This window comes from Dermacentor andersoni, chromosome 6 (assembly GCF_023375885.2).
Source record: "Dermacentor andersoni chromosome 6, qqDerAnde1_hic_scaffold, whole genome shotgun sequence".
Lineage (NCBI taxonomy): Eukaryota > Metazoa > Arthropoda > Arachnida > Ixodida > Ixodidae > Dermacentor > Dermacentor andersoni.
Genome location: NC_092819.1, coordinates 119,299,874 through 119,315,232, shown reverse-complemented (window position 1 = coordinate 119,315,232; position 15,359 = coordinate 119,299,874). Strand labels below are relative to the sequence as shown.

The window sequence follows — 15,359 nt, the reverse complement described above, 5'->3', positions numbered from 1 at the left end:
ATCCTGCAAATTCCTGCTTTAGATGGCTGGTTATCAGATGCTCTAACATGCAGGCATCAGCCTTCTTTTTAGTCTAGTGTGCCAAGTTACCACTAAGATTATTATTATTATTATTATTATTATTATTATTATTATTATTATCTTCAATAGTTCCCTAAAGTCTAGTACCTTTTCAAGCGCTCGGAAGGTAGCATGAACATTGCCCATGCACAAATCAGGTGCTAGATGTGCAGTTACTAACTGCCGACCTATATATATCCTCTTCAGTGCGTCAGGTGTTTGAATCGATATGGGATTCCTCGCTTTCTGTTAGTGCTAAGAGCATTTTAATAAATGAACAGCATGACTTTGTGTGCCAACATTTCAGACTTTCAGGCTATTTCAGACTGTCAACAGTGTTCACTACTGCATCGACTTCCAAAAAGACATTTTTTTCACTCTCGAACTGGTGCAGAAGCAATAAGTACTCTTAAATGCTTCCAACACTATGGCATTAAGTTATGTGCACGAAACGCACCATGTGAAATTTTGATACACCCTACGTGATGCTCCACTCCTTAGGGTCGATGAAATCAAAGATCTTGGTGTGTACTTCGACAAAATGCTAAGCTTCTCTTCACATAGATAATTACACAAGATGCCCTTCACGCTCTTGGAATTGCATGCCGTATATTGCATGATTTCCACTCACCTGTTGTGTTTCTGAAATTGTGCTGTGTGCCTCCAACTACTAGAGTATGCCTCTGTAGGAGGGGGGTGCAATGAGCAAATCTAATACTGACCTCATTGAACGCATTCAGAATAAATTGATGTCTATCTTCAAGCACCACTTTTGCCATTCTGGCGACCACAGTTGAGCCTTTGTTCCTGCACCTTTTGTTCCTGTATAAGGTGGTCCATGACATTATACATTCCTTAAAGCTTCTTGATCATATGCATTTGTTTGTGCCGCAACAGTATACCAGGTAGCATTCCACATTCGTTGCCTGGGCTTGTTACAAGATTGTGCTAAAAAGACTCGACTCCAAAACATACTTCAGAGTTCATTTCCTGTGTTTTGTGTATCTGTAGATAATCACGTAGGATTAACTCCCTTTTACTTTTCCGCGTTTCCTTTTTTTCCTATTTGTTTCTCTATCTTCCATTTTTTTGTCTACTGCATTCATGTTTTCTTTACATTTTGTCTCACATAGTGCTCGTTAAGTGCACCAGTACAAAGGCTCTCTAGCTGTTCCTGGGCAATACAATAAAAATTTCAATGATTGACTATTATCGTAGTATAAAATTGTGCTTTTTAAGTATGTACTAGTATACTATTTTAGTGCAGTAGCTTTCGTGCAATTAAGTCCACTGGGGATATCAGGCGGTCACTCAGTCTGGATCACAGACGCTGACTCAATCCGGTATCTTTCAAATATCGCAGCAGCGCTTTTGTGGCCTTTTGTAGCTGCGATATGCGAGGCCATGGTCCCAAGATCTTGTTCAAGGTGAACGGCTTTCCATCTAACTGATTGAGAGCTCTGCAGAGGTCTTGCCTTTCATCTTCAAAAGATGGGCAGTAGCACATTAGGTGTTCTATGGTTTCCTCGACACCGCAGGCATTGCACTCGGCGCTATCAGCCATTCCAATCAAAAATGCATATGCACTGGTGAATGCGACGCCCAAACGTAAGCGGCACAGCACTGTTTCCTCATTTCGCAGAAGACCTGGTAACAGCCGCAGTTGCATAGAGGGATCGAGGGAATGCAATCGATGTTGAGTGAATTCAGGTGTGTGCCACTTTTCGAATGTCAAAAGAGTGTGCTAACTTGCCTAAGTGTTGGGCTGTGTCGGTCCGCGATAAAGGTACAGAAACAAGGGTTGCTCCTTCGTGGGCTTTCCTTGCAGCTTCGTCAGCGAGGTCGTTGCCGGAGATACCGCAATGGCCAGGCAGCCACTGAAACACGACGTCGTGTCCTTTCATGATCATGTGATGGTGATTTTCTCGTATCTCCGACACGAGTTGTTCACATGACCCGCGACGAAGAAATGACAGAAGGCATTGTAAGGCCGCCTTTGAATCGCAGAATATTGCCCACCGATTAGCCGGTTGGTTATTAATATAATCAACGGCACCTCGGAGGGCAACAAGCTCCGAACCGGTCGATGTTGTCAAGTGAGAAATCTTGTATTGGATGCTTAGTGATCGTGATGGTATAACCACTGCGCTGGTGGAGCTGGTCTGAGTGGAAGAACCATCCGTATATATGTGGACTCGATCAAAGTGGAAAGTGTGCAAACAATCCAGAGCTGCTTGCTTCAAGGCCAAGGTAGGCAGGACGGTCTTCTTTCTTATCCCTGGAACCGTAAGACGCACTTGAGGTTGTTTTAAACACCACAAAGCTGAGGTTGAACGTGCTGAGGGTGTGAAGCCCGATGGTAAGGAGGCACGATGGATGCTGACCTTGTTGGAGAAGGACGCCTGTGGTCGTCGTTCTGGCATGAATTAAGAAAGTGCAATAATATGCTATGTGCCTGATCATATGCATTGTGCTATTCATTTCTTCTGAGTTTTCATAATGGCTGGCTACTGTATGCAGTGTTGTGCAATAAAATAATATGCCACAGCAATTATTGCGTGCCTCGCAGAACAAATTGAATATATCTTTCTCAGTCAAAACATCATAGCAGGCTGAAAACAATAAACTGCAATTTTTCTTTTTGTGGTGACGAAGTGTATAAATTGAAAATAACCTGTTTATATATTTCTTATACTATGCAAATGAGCTACTCCCATACATTCGAATAAGTGCTTCAATAGTACGACTTGGCAAAGGGCAACAAAAGACTCCTATTAAAACCCTCTAATTCTCAAGCTTGTATTATCTGACGGTATGTCATTTCATTAATGTAAAGAAAGGCAAACTTGATATGTGGAAACCAGTTACAATAGAACATGGCCCTTACACTGTGAAAATGTTTTGTAGCAATACACTCAATGTGAAGGCCTCCAGATGCAGTGTTGATGCATCAAAACATCCTAGAATAATAGAGGTGCTCCATGGGCTAGTTTTGGCAGAATCAAGAATTGGGGGGAGACAAGATACGAATTACATACATTTTAGCTATTCTAGTTTTTTTTTTTTTGAGTGCTACAGGTGTTTCAATTCTATTTTGCTGATTTTCTCAGAACCCACTTGTTCACGTTTCTCTCATGCACCAACAAGCATAATTATATTGACACGGATGCTTTATCTGTATCCGGTTAGCGTATTTCACCGGCTAAAAACTGTTAAACGTTATCGCTCGGTGCAGGATGCGCCTGAACGTATCGGTAGTTTCGCGAATGTTATCGATGGTTCTGTCTGTTGTCGACGAACCTTGCTAATCTGATTGCATACGCGACACGACTTGTGTTTTAGTTTCTGGAAGGCGCGCGGGCACCAGCGAATAGGCTGTAAATTTCGACGACTGCCGTATGCAAACCGACGCGCTTGACCCGCAGATGAGATTTTCTTCGATTGCCGACATTGCTCGCCGCTATCGTTGCGATTGAGCCGGCACTACTTATTTACCGTCACTACTACGTGGCAATATTTCCAACACAGATTTTTTCAGTTATACATTGCACGCCTAATTCTTACATAGTTGGCTGTGCAATAAGCTACCAAAAAATGAAATGGTGCAACAGTTTTTGATATATGGCATCGTCGTGCAGGTGTTTGCAAAGCGATCTTGCAGACAGACGACGCGCGAGCACTGATGTCGATATTTTGTACACTATTGTTACTTCAAAAATAAAAACGAACTGTTGCGGCAGGTGTATATTCATTATTCAAACGTGTTTTTTATATCTAAAAGCACATACAGATCACTAACTTATTGTTTTAAGCTTAGTTTACAGCAGGCTGTTTTAGGCCGGACTTTGACGTATGAAGACGGAATAGTCCAGCAACAGTGCGCCGCAGCCGAGGAGCGAGCTTCGGCGCGCGTCGGAGCTTGTCTCCAGTGGTTGCTCGCCCTTTTCCTCCAGCCAAAGCGAAGCGACGCGTTCGCTTGCCAGCGCGCGCCGAAGCTTTCGGCGCGTGCCAGTGGTTGGGGCATTACGAAGACCCATTTTCGCGCGGGTAGAGTCACAGAACAAGAGTCAACATTTGTATATGGGTCGTTTGACTCTTAATAGCACGCGAAGAGTCATCGTGGAAGATCGCGACTCCTCTGATATTCGACATGAGCCTGGCGAGAGAAAGATTAAAATGCTGGAGAAGAAATACCAGATAACGTCTTCTGTTCTAGGCAGTCCCTCGGGTTCCTGTCCTGGTTGTAATGCGGTGTATCATTCTTTCGTCCTTGTCATGTTCTGCAATTACATCGAACTCTAAATATCGATTTTCCTTGAACATGTTTGTTAATATCTCACACGCTTAAGCGATAGCTGGCTTCCTATGCTAAGGAAGACTCGGATTTGTCACACTGGATTCTGACCATAAGTAAATCTTAAAAAAAGCATTGGCTACTAAAGAGACTCAACGGTGTCGATTTTAAATGTAATTGCGCTACGTAAAATTAAATGTTGAGGATTTAGGTTCCAAAATCAAGATATTGTTATGAGGCGCACGGTAATGGAAAACTGCAGATTTATTTTCAGCAGCTCGAGTTATTTAACGTGCACGGAATGCACAGTATACGCGCGCTTTCGCATTCTGCCCCCATTGGAATGCGACTGCTGCGGTTGTGATTGGACCCGTGACCTCGAGCTCAGCAGCGCAACACCAAAGCCGCTGGGCTACCGCAGTGCGTTGCGTTCCGCGACCAGAAACAGATATTAGCGTACGCAGCACTGCTTTTGAACCCCCTAGAAATGTAAAAACAAAAATGTAGCAGTTTCCCCCCAATGCTGCACGAACCAAGGTTCGTAGTTTCATCGCCTGAATAAACTGTAGCAAACAATCGCTTACTCCGTAAATTAGCAAGCACGGGGTCGCGCGCGCACGCGCAGACATGAACAGATCTCACTTAATGACCGCGAACGCTCGCTCTCACAGTGTCGGCGTGATGGAGGGCGCGAACAGAGCGGACAGGACGCTTCTGCTGCCTCGTCCTTCAAAGCGTCTCCGAAACTTGAAATGGCGCTATAAAAGCGCCCTCCCTCTCTCCCGCCTCCTCCCCCCCTTGCTTTGCCCCATCGGAAATTATCTCCAAGACAGTACCCCAACCCTTCCTTCCCATCAACAAGAATCTCCTTCTCTCCAAGACAGAGCGAGAGTGGCGCCAGACCGGGCTGTCGCAACGGCCAGAGGAGAAGCGTGCTAAACCAACGCCTCCTTTCCCGGGCTTGCGCGCATTTTATCACGTGACCACCTATAGATACTCGGGGGCACCCATCCAGGCACTATGCATCTCGGCTCATTCTCGTACACTTCCTTTAACGCGCACAGCCAACGGCGCAGGATAGGATCTTATCGCACTTGACTTTATACGTAAGCTCACGGCAACACCGACAGATATATTTCGGTGGTCGTGTCGATATAATTGCTATCGCAGAATTCCCAATAAATAGAAACTTTTACTAAGGATCAACCACGCTGCTTCTCCATGTCGTGAGAGAGCGGTGAACGATAGTTCTAGAAAATGCGTTGCTAAATCTCCGCCAAATGACTACGCTCGCATTTGGTGACAGCGGCACACAGTCGCAAGAACTTGTGGAGGAAATACCGGAGTTCTGGCAGCTTCAGGTGCACTAGATCATTCACTAACATGGGCGGCTTTCTAGTTCTACCTCACATCAGAGCAAACTGCACTCGACAAATCAAGGGCAGCCGCACCGTTATAGCTAAGCAAATTAAGGACAATTACGCCGCGTCTTCACACTGCGAGCATGCTCCGACAGCCCACTGATAGATATTTCAAACGCAACCACGCTCGGACGAGCAAATTTTGCTTCTGCCAAGTGAACGTAGTGGGTATTTCAACACGCGTGTTAAATTCATGGCTGTTTCATTCGTGAACATTACTTAAGTGACGTAACATTATCAGTGAGCAAAACAGTTTTTATTTCAACGCGAGGAAACAAAACCGAAACTAACGCAACTGTTTTGCTCAGTTGTGCAGATACAAAATGATCCAAAGCCGAAGCCGTCAATAGCATGACGCCATATTGAAGTTGCGCTGCATCACGTGCGAGTACGTTGTCGTTGAGTGGTTCTGAAATCGCTGCGTTAGGGGCGACTGCAACCAAGCGTTGTGGCAAGTTACGGTGGGATCTTCTGTCCGTGCTGTGTGATTGCGACGGGGGGACCGCCGCCAGCAGCAGCGTATCGCCGATTTCGTCTTTGCCTACATCGAGCAACTGCAGCTCGCCGGACCGCCACAAGCGCTCGAAGTGCTGCGGTTTGCACTGCATCTTTCATTGTGATATGGGAGATCGCAACGGACAGAGACGACCAGATGCATACGAACCACTACCAGCGGGGACCTGTGACTTGTGCCATATTTCTGTTAACGTCTCAGGTAAGCATATCAGCTTTTGTTCCGAGTTTACAAACGGCGCGTACTCGGCCCTTCCGGTGTGGCTATATTTTGCGCCACGTTTCTCGTGGCAGTTCACAGACGTTTCTTAGGCATGCGTGCGCGTATGTATGCGAAAATACTACTGGCAGACGGAAGCCTCAGGAGAGCATCTGAAATTATTGCAAAGTTTTACTGCCAGGATAAACACCGTTCGTAACGACTCTAGTGACGAGTGGCCTGTCGCATCGAAAAATCCGTAGAATATCAAGTACTGCGTAACTTGAAGTGTAGATACAATACTAGCACTAGTGTGACTTTGGCTGGCGAAGACAGGTAGTCGAAAAGACAGCTTGTGTATTCTGAAGATTTACTAGCGCTTTAGGTATATTACCGCGAATAATAAAAGCGCTACAACGCTGTATAGCAGTGTCAGGCGATGTGGCAGCACATATATTTTAAGAGCGGTAAAGCGGCTGCACGCACAAGTGAACAGACACAGCACTTTAAAAGCGCTGAAACAGAACAAATTTTATGTGCATTTGGCTGTAAGTAGAAAACACAAAACACGTTAGCTGACAATCTAAGCCTATATATAATGTATTATTTTTACGTAATCTTTATTTTCACTGTTGCATATATTTGAAAGCATGAATATGCTGCAGCATTTATATAGTAAAACCTACTAGGCTTACAAAACGTGGCTGTGTTATGTGGTGAAATTGTAATATTGCTACTGGGTTTTTTATATTGAGTCCTGCGTTTTATGAAAAAAAGGGTCCTTTTATTTGTAGTTTTATGTTAGTGCGTATAGTTGCCAAGCAGAAATGAGTTGATTGCAAAGTTTTACCTTCCTGTGAGCTGCATATGAACCGAAGTTTAACCTGTCTTGGCTATTGTAATGTGCATACAACAATTTTAAATATATACAGCTGTAGTTGGCTTAGTCGCTGCAGCATATTTTGTGAAAGTAGAAGGCCATTTATTATTTTGCTGCTTCCATGCAGAAATACCTTTTTTCTTGTACCAAGAAACGCTGACACTATTGAATGAAATGAAGTGTGGTGTATTTTTCTACTAATTTAATAAAGGAAATTTCGTCTGCTGTGTATCAGAGATTAGTTTACCTTCTTGTACTAAACAATGCGTTATGTCTTCGGGTACTGCTGTTGTCCTGTGTATATTTTAAATTTTGAAAATGTATTTTATTTTAGGTATTCAAGAAATGGCAGCAGCCAGAAGTCGCCATCTTATCCAGCCCGTTATGGGTGAGACAAATCGTAGCAGGCACTTTCGTATATCTCATTAGCATATGATGCTATTTGTTGTAATTTTTGTGTCCACTTTCCTGTCTTTATGCATTTTACTATTATTGTGCAAAGGGTAACAGTTTTACATTGAGACAGAGTAATCGCCCAAAGGGGAGACATGGCTGGAGGAGACAACACACACAAGCCTCCCTTGTCCGTATCTCTATGTTGCGCAGTTACTCTGTCATTATCTACCAACAAGCCCAAGTTCCTCATCAGCTACATTTACTAATGATCCGTTATTACAATTTCATTGACATAACATTGAAAGTACAGAGATACACAGGAAGACAGACTTGAACTGATGAAGAGCCATAGAACAAGGATCGCTGGAGCCAATATTTCGACAAAGAGAAGGAGATTTTTCTTCTCAAAACATTGGCTCCAATGAATTTTCTTGTTCTATCACTATTTACGGTTAAAAGAAAGCATTATTGCTCTAAAATTAGCAGGGTGAAAAATTAGCAAGGTGAAATATCAGGAATGTCAAAATTCTTGTATATTCCAGTGCTAGAGCGAAAGCCAGGAAAACAAGATGTAGAGAACCACATTTTTATTTTTCACTGGCCAGTTTGGCCAGCTTCATTCCGACCTTGCACTTTGTTGCATTAACGACCACTGGAATTCGTTAATTGAATTAGCTTGGTGATTTACTTATATTGAAAGATTTTGAACTTGTATTAATGCAGCTTAAAATAATGCATGTAAAAAAATTTACAATGACATTTTAAGGTGGCAGGCTTGCAGTTGACTAGCAGATCACTTGATGGTATGAGCTCACGTTTCAACCGAGCTTCCACGCACAAATCAGTTGCACATTTTTCTTTCATTGTTTAGATTTTCATAAACATAAGTACCGTTTCTTTTTTGTCGGGCTTCTAGTTGTGTCGTAGGACCTAACTGTTTACCTTTATTTGTATTGGTAGCCGTGTTACTCAGACAGCTCATTTTTTATTGTAAATCGTGACATGGTAGGACTAAGAACAATTGTGCAAATTTGTTGCAGGTACACTCTGGCGGCTCCTACTCCTGCGTCCTACCACCACCCTGTCCTGACTACGTCCACTTGGGAGTTGGGAGCCTTTGGCAGCTTCTGCCACTGCATCCTGCCGCCACCATGACCCGACTACGTCCACTAGGGAGTTGGCAGGCTTAGTGATGATGCCAGCAGGCTGACAGCCGACAGAAAGATTCAGGTAAATACCTGTAATTGAGCGGCCTCTTTTTGAGTGAAATGGCTTGTAGTCACTCAGCAATGAAAGAAGTAACTTCAAAGCAGTTTAGACTCCCTGCTATCTGTGCAGGGATGCTCAAGTCCATGCATTTTGTCTTAGCCGCCAAGAGGCTATGTGTATTAGGCGAAATGCGATGCAAGTTTTGAAACTACAAGAGACCACTTGTACAATTTTTTTCTTGCTTAATACAAAAACTACTTTGATAAAGCTTTACCAATTTAAAAACAATATAATGTACTCTCATACATGGTATTTGGCATAAATTTACTAGGGCTGCCTCAATGGTAAGTAGGCCGATAAACGGACACCAAAGCTGACTTTTCCAAGTTCATCCTCCTCTCTCTGTACTGCGGTGTAATGTATCTTTCTGATACCATTCTTGCACGCAGCACAAGTCCTAAACACATGGATTGCATAAATTTGCAGCTTTTGCTGTAGGTCACTTCTGTGAAAATGAAGTTAATAAGCTATTTTGTCCATTTTTAATCAGCCATAATAAACTGAGCAGTGGCTAATAAGGAGTTAAGTTTTCGGTTATAAGGCCTCTCTTCATTGTCGTTAAAAATTTGGTCCTCTTAATGAAGGAACCAAATTTTTCGCTGTGCCATTTTGTGATGCATACTTTGGTGCGTTACACAAAATTTGACATAATGTTTATGCCAGTGAAATTTTTTTTGCTTTAAGTATTGCGTGAAATTGAGATTTGTTCTATATTGAAGGGCCCTCAGTGTTCAAACAGAAATTCCAAGTGGTCGTGTGCCAGGCTGGAACAGCTGGCATGGAATAGCCTACTTACACAAATAGGGAGGGTTATGTACACTTGACTTTATGTTAAGATACTATTATTGATCCACAAAAGACAAAATGAAGGATTCCATCCGATAAGCAGCTCTTCACATTCATTTACACTTTTGCACATTTATATACCTTGAGTCTGGTGACTTGTGTCTGTTTTCATCATCTGCTATGTGCAGATGGTAAACTTCAGATTTGCCCTATGGTACAGAATATTTTGGTGCTTAAATATATGGATCTGTGTTTTCCAGGTTGCCTCGAAATTTTACCCAAGCCATGCCGCACACTTGGGCCAGGCCTCTTGCGAACGACGTATAACCAGGCTCAATGCATCAGTGTCGAGTGAGTCCGGAGATCAAGGCAACCTGCTGTGCAACCAGCGTGCAACCTTTGGTGACCCCTCTGATGTTCTACCTATTTCATAGCTGTGCCTCACCTACCATCTATCCAAACAGCATCACCATCTGTGATCACTTATCGAACCATGGATGAATGTTGGGGTGGAGTGATTTGAACAGACATTCTATTTGTCTCTTCAAATTCTTTGCAAATATTTCTGCTATTATAATTCATATGTGTCTTTAGTACCTAGTTTTTAATAGTTCCTTTTTCTTAGAATTCTCACCATCTACTCCTGCTATTATAATGTATACCTGCCTTTAAGCCCCGTTTCTCATAGTTCTTTTGTACTTGTGGATGTAATTGATAGGTTCTTAATTCTTGTTGTACAGAAGGCCAAAATGCCAACTTACGGCATTTTTTCTTCCTTTGATAATCGACAGCACTGCAATGTGTTCAAGAAATGTAACATAACACGGGCTCTGGTGCAGGATAAATTTAAGAGCAATATAGAGTACTTATTTCAAGCACCCGTTATTTTTGAAAAACTCAAGGATATTGGAGCACAAGAAAGAAAACATTGAACTAGAGAAACATGGCTTCCCCTCATAAGTCTGGTAATAATGTGACTTCCTTTCACTGCTAAGATACTGGTACTCGCATACAAGGTTTTAGACATGAAAGCTATGATACCCTTGGCATTTCTCAGTGCTTATTTGCCACACTGACGAATGTCAAAGGCAGCATAGGTTTCATGCACACATTGGTTGTATTACACCTTTTGAGTATTGCATTTCTCAAACACACAGGTTTGCAGCAGTGCTTTAAATAGCAGATGTATTTCCTAATTTTCAGAATTTGTTTGTGCAAGAGTAACGCTACAGATCATGTGAAAATGATTTTACAGACTGAATGTCCATCGATGCATGCTTCTTCTGATGACGTAGCAGTGCCATGTGGTTGGGGGATGAATGTCTATTTCAGATTTAAATATTGGCTTCCAGGCCTGGGTTAGTCTCCTACACTGAGTATTCTAGGTCAGAGCCTAGTTACTGGAGGAAAGTGAATTAAACTAGGAATTTTAAACATCAAAGGTCTTGTTCGGGACACTAATGTAACAATCAGCAAGGTTCTTTGTGCATTAATTTCCAGATTTGCAAGATTATATTTTGACTTGTTTCATTAATGCGAGAACAAGTATTTGTTTATTCTCATGCTAGAGTTGGCTGCCCCCATTCGCATACAACCCCTTTACAGGCTAAAAATTCAGTGTATTATTAGGCTGTTTTTTGGTTTTGCGCCGTCAGTGTTAAGGGATGCAAACGGTGACATACAACAGAATGCAGAAAAATGTCTAAGGAATGCAAGCAGGGCATAGGGCTATTTAGGCAGATGCGTGCATGTGCTATGTATAAAACTCCCTATGGTATGCCTCAAGGCATTTTTAACCCTTTAGTAGAAACACTGACGCCCACTTATTAAGGGGAAATGCTCCTCGAAACAACTTTCTTTAATTGTACTAGAGATTTGAATGTGCCGCCATTCATAGGGAGTTTTATGTAGATTTGTATTGCCATTGGTTTTTGTGTAGCTGGTGTTTTTTAGTTATGTCCTACATAGTGGCAATATATCTTTATGGGCACTTTCGTGTGTAAAAAGTTTCGCAAATAGTTTCATGCTGTATGTTATTTAGCTAGTTGTATACCGCAAAGTGGCGATACCTATCCAAACAGCTTGTACAATTACTGGAACTTGGCAAAAATATATTAGGCCACTTTAAATAATTTTTACAGATTGCAATTTCAATTAGATATCGGTATTCTGAATATTTTGAAGAGTATGTATGCCAAATTTCATTTCTATAGAACAATTATAAGTGCGCAAGGTCATTTTCATGCTATTATGAGAAAAAAAATCATTGAAGTATTCTCAATAATTTTTTTTCAGAGTACATGAGAGGTATGCAAGATTAGTAGGCCGGCCTTCCTGCCTGCCTACTATCTTGCATACTTCTACTAAGTTTACATGCTGTTTGAATAGATATCAGCACCTTGCAGTCTACAGGGCGCTGAAAAATTTAATACACAAGAAAGTGCCCGCAAATATCACTATGTATTTTGCCATTGTGTAGGGCATAACTCAAGAAGCAGCTAAACAAAAACTAATGGAATATATGAAATCTGCATGAAGAACTCTACAATTGGCTCTCTTTTCAAACCTCTAGTACAAATAATAAAAATATTTCGAGTAATATTCAATCAGCAAAACGTTCCCCTTGCTACAGTGACCTACAACATAGCGATGCAAAGTTTAAGGCAAGTCCTTTTGTTGAAGCGAATCTCGGCTGTCTTCCCAAGAGCTTCTGTTAAAGACAGTGAATTTTCCTGCATTTGCCAGAAGTGCAATACTAAAATGTTTGTGAATGTGCAGTTGGTATTGGCACACTAAAAGAAAAAAAGACAGTTCTGTGAAATGTAGACTTGATTATAACTTTGTTGTATATTTAAATTTTGACTCCATATATTTATGTTGTGTTTTGTACTGAGTGTTTCAGCGGTGACTGCCACTAATTATTGAACATAACTGCTTCATGACAGTGCGACAATTTTCACTAACAGAAATTTATAGCAGTGGCAGGCATTAGAATTACAGTACTCAATAACGTCTACTTTGTAAGAACTCAGACTAGCACCACTTCTGAGATACACATACCCAAAAAGTAATGATCAAATAGATTTCTCTTCCACACAGAATTGTCCCACAAGGCTTACAGGAGGCTTTTTGGCAAAGTAATATCTGAAAGAGCAAAGCATGTTCCACCAAGTATGGTGACAAATATTTCAGAGCTGCCAGTCTGAGGACTCCTACAAACTAACAATACCTTCAGCACTGACTAGCTTCAATAACGGGATGTCAGCATTTTGCTGAAATTAATGAAACTTCAATTATCGTGATCTTGTTTAAGAAGACATTTGAAATTAACATGCAGTTCTAATCTCTGTCACTTTTGTAAATATTTCCCAATTATTTTTTCAGGCTACAGTTTTTTGTAATGGTATTCATTGCAGAAATAGCTAGTACATGGCATTCAATAAAAGAAGGTACTGGTCATTGTAGATTTTGTGTCTTCAGCATTTGTTCTGTTCCACCGCTGTTTCTTGAAATCTGGAATGATGCACCCATCTCTTTTTTAGCGATAAACAGGGAAATCTGTCAGTATGTTTTGTTTAAAATGGAGCTGATCAACCCAATAGTTAGGCTATTTGCTAATTATAAATTACAACGATAATAGTACAGGACCATAAAAACAGATTGATGCTGAATAACAGCTGTGCCCAGCTACATCTACGCAGTTGTGCCACACAATGTGCATGTGTTCAGAAGAGCCAAATGCCCCAGAGAGAAAGCAACAGTAACTTATTGTTCGTCATCTTGTACAAGCAGATTATGCGCCAGATGTAATTTATACTCAGTAAATACATAAATCAGCCATGTGAGGTGTCTCGCTTTAGGTTGCAAATTCGAACTTCTTGTAATCTTGCTTGTTTTTATTTTGTTTTCTTTGAGAGCATGAGTAACTTGATTGCCTTGGCACATATTGTCAAAACTGTTTCATCACTGGGAATCACGAAAGTTCATTTACACATAACATTCCCAGTAACTGATATGGTAGGCTTCGACCTTAATTCTCTTATCTTTTATATGTCTATCTACCAAGTAGTTGTATCGTTCATTGAGACATATCCATGCAATGCACAGTGGGAACCCAAATTATAAATATCTGTTCTTCCTTTCTACCCTGCTCTACAACATAATGAAGATACAAAGCAAAACTATAAGTTTGCAATTGTCCCCCATAACCAGAGTTTCGCTTAGAATTTGGAAAACAAAATTGACATCCTGCTATGGTGTGAGAGTTGCTCTGGGCACCAAGTGAACTGCGTAGCACCTGTGCTAGAGTACACAACAATGCAAAAAATCGCACCAGATTGGAATGGCAGTGGTAAGTTAAGAACAGATGTTTTATTTCACGCACCATTAATGTGGCTTATCATCTGCTCCTGTTTTGTGGGAACGCATACATTGGGAAGACAATTTTTTGCACCAATCTTACCTTAGCGGGACACCAGAGAAAGGCAGAAATCAAGAACAGGTATTCACACTTTGTTGTCCACAGTGTATTACCTGGATGTGTTTCACTCTACAAAAGACTGCTGTGGTAGATAATCATAAAGACAAAGACAAAAGAATTAAAAGAGAAAGAGGTATGTGTCAGTCATCCTTCCATGACATCCAGTGTTTATAGAAACACTTCTTTCTGTATATGTGCCAAGCCGTAGGGAGGCTTTACGTAAATCAATCATGCTTTCCAAGTTAAAAATTGGAATAAGGACAATCGCAAGAACATTGTATGAGTGATTTGTAAATGTGGCACCTAATGTAACTTATTTACGTATGCGCTGAGGGTAGATTACAGCCAGTGCATAATCTCCTCTTACAGGATAACTTACAGGATAACTCCTCTTACAGGATAAAAGAAACTTTCCTCACATCTTCCTCTTTGTTTCTTTTGAATCTTGGTGCACCATGTATATTGTTACAGCTGCATGCATGCAGCTGGGTATAGTTTATGTGTTCTGCTTCCTCCCTTGTCCTCATTATTCATGTGCTATCTTTGCCGTAACAAAATACGGCTACCTGTGCTACATATTTTGTCAGCGTGTTTGCGTTATGGCAAGTTTTGTATTAGTGGTTATTGCAATCTGTGAAATTGTCTGTGTCAGCTATTATACTTTGTCTTGGAAAAGTATGTTTGTCAACATAAATAAACAATAGTATAAATGTTGCTGTATTTATTTTTGTAATATTATCTGTTGTGAAGCTTTTATACACTGTTGCATGTTGTTTGACCGAATAAAATTGATGCCCAACTTTTTAATGTGGTATTTTTCAGATCAATTTTCAACTGACGCTAACACGCACAAGTTGTGGGGGAAAAGTGCCAACAAGAGTACCATAAGGTAAGACAGCTGTTTTTACTGTTAGATTGGATTATCAATCGCCAACCAGTTGTTTTTAGCAAGCATAGTATAACCCATAGATTATGTTATATAAGTTGGAATATTGTTTTTATTGCACTTGATTATCTGGGTCTCCTCTGTACATAAGTGCAGTCTTTTTTATTTGTTATGT

The 15,359-nt window shown here is 41.2% G+C and overlaps 1 long non-coding RNA gene across 1 annotated transcript; it reads left to right on the top strand.

The window, feature by feature from the left end:
• Positions 1-6,178: 6,178 nt before the first annotated feature.
• On the top strand, positions 6,179-15,099 carry LOC126522257 (uncharacterized). Its single transcript, XR_007597364.3, has 3 exons — positions 6,179-8,993; positions 10,079-12,485; positions 13,268-15,099. It is a non-coding gene; the product is annotated as an uncharacterized lncRNA (long non-coding RNA).
• Positions 15,100-15,359: the final 260 nt, after the last annotated feature.